This window comes from Malurus melanocephalus, unplaced genomic scaffold (genome assembly GCF_030028575.1).
Source record: "Malurus melanocephalus ecotype Western Australia unplaced genomic scaffold, MMel_1.1 scaffold_431, whole genome shotgun sequence".
NCBI lineage: Eukaryota > Metazoa > Chordata > Aves > Passeriformes > Maluridae > Malurus > Malurus melanocephalus.
The window spans coordinates 262,473-264,703 of NW_026623663.1; the positions used below are offsets into that span (position 1 = coordinate 262,473).

General features: G+C 43.4%; 1 long non-coding RNA gene across 1 annotated transcript in view; it reads left to right on the forward strand.

Moving 5' to 3' along the window:
- The window catches only part of LOC130581735 (uncharacterized), a 21,303-nt gene extending 20,629 nt beyond the window's left edge, over nt 1-674 (forward strand). Inside the window, exon 2 of the long non-coding RNA XR_008966260.1 lies at nt 567-674. This is a non-coding gene — a long non-coding RNA (uncharacterized LOC130581735). The remainder of the gene's footprint in view (nt 1-566) is intronic.
- Nucleotides 675-2,231: the final 1,557 nt, after the last annotated feature.

Consider the following 2,231-nt stretch of genomic DNA (forward strand, 5'->3'; position numbering starts at 1 on the left):
TTTAAATGGTGATTTTTTTTTTCCCCCTTCCCTCTTCATTATTTGCTGGCTGCTATTTCCACCAATGAAACCTACAGACTCTGACAAGGAAAATGCAAAGATATTTTGAGACAGAGGAACAGCAATGAGGAAAAAAATAGCAWTCGGGAAGAGTTTCTACTGGCAATCTCTTGTCCGTGATTTTTTTTTTTCCTTATACAAACTGTAATATGATGATATTATGCAACTGCCTTCACATATTAGAATCATTATGAGCCGTAGCTTTGTGATATCATACAGCAGGTGCTAAGAACAGTTTTTGCTTTTTCCCCAAAGCGACTACAAAATTACTTACGATTCCATTATAGAACAATCAACACTTTGTGGGGAGAAGTCTGTATTATTTTGTGATTGTGTTAGCGAGGAAAAAAAATTAAATCTATCTTTCTGGGGAGTTTGCAGCATTCTCTGGGTGAAAACTAAACTGAATTAATTTGTAGCCAACTRCCTATGCCCTTAGCCAGGCAAAACTCTGATGGAACTGGAAGGACTTCAATCCTCACTCAGCTTTCTGCTTTCCCTTGTAGGGGTCGGTGCAGCTCACCTGAGGATTGGACAGTGCAGAGCTCCRGCCAAAATTTAGTCCTGCAGCCAAGACTGAAAAGGCCACTGCAAGAGGAGATCTTATATTTATCTCATATTTAGGATAAAACCAAACCCAAAACATTAAGCAAAAAAAAAAAAATTCTGCCTCTGAGGCAGGTTCACAACCGCGCAGATGTGGAGTCCAGCCAGAGCCCTCTGAGAGCCACCAGCAACCTCCAAACAACATTTGGCTTTTATCTCCTCCCTGGAGAGACCCCGGGGCTTAGGAAAGCCTCACCTCTGGCCAGCTCAAGTTACTCCAACAGGAATAATTCCAGATGATTCCTGCTCCCAGAGGAGAAAGCCACAGCCCAAAGTCTGCAGGTCTCAGTGCAAGGGAGATCAACAAGTTCCATTTCSTCCCCAGAATTCCCTGCCAGTATCCAATGAGCACATGGCAGCCCCAGAATTGTTTTATTTCCAATAAAAACAGGGCAGAGATTTTTTTTTTGTTATCAATTTTTAGCCAGGGGATTGCAGAACTGTGGTAGAAGTCCCTCACCCCTTCAGTTTAAAACCCCAAAGACTGCAATTCTTTATTCCAAAAAGCCAGTGCTGTTGTGCTATCCATCCCAAATGCAATTAATGTATTAAAAAGCACTTTTCCATGAAAAAAAGAAAACTATGTCCATTGGGTTGTATTTTCTATCCCCTGGAGATAATATTTGCTCTTATTTTATGAGCACTTACTTAGTACCAGACATTCCCTTTAGAAACTGAAAATATTCAAAATAGTTCTCTCTACATTAAGGATGGACACCAGAAACACAGGAAAAATCTAAACAAAAAGAAACATAGAAGTCCAGAGAGGCAGGGTAACCAAATAATAACCAAATATCTGGAACTCTTTCCCACCAATGTGAGCTCCTAAAGTGCAAATCAAACATTCAAAGCTCCAACAACCCGGAAYAGTTTTTGTTACGTTTGAAAACAGCAATACAGACCAATTATGCTCAGGAAAAAAAACACTTTTACATCATTCGTTGCAGGAGGACCTCTGTGAGTGAGACACACCAAGCTTTCAGCTGGGATACCTTAAACACCAACCACAGCCCATCGTGGTTTCACTGCTGCAGGAAAACACGGGGATAATGTTGTTTCCCATCCTCGGTGTCACATTAAATCAGAAGCAAGGCCGTGGATCGCTGCCTTAGCCAGGAGTTTCCAGGCAGAGACGCTTCAGATSTGGCTCCCTGCAGCTCCAAAGCGAAAGCACACGGAGAGCCAGCCAGGTGGTTTGTGCTCACCGGGCCAGGGGATCGCCTGCTTGGGGTGATGAATTGATTTCAGGATCCCTGCACATCTCAGGGACTGCCTGGAGATTTCCAGCTGTTGCCAGAGTGAACAGCTGGGGACAACAGGGCACCTCCTCAGCGCAGTCTTGTGCCACGGTGATTACTGACCGTCACATTGGTGACCCCGCACAACTGGATGCACTAAAACAAACGCAAACAGCCAAAGCGTTGCTTGCCGTGACAAACTCCATGAAAAAAAAAAAAATCACTTGAATTTATAATTGCTCCGTCACCAGACCACAGCAGACCTGAAGTCAAACAAGTTACCACCGGATGGGGTGGCCCAGCAGCAAATCAATTGATATAAAAGAA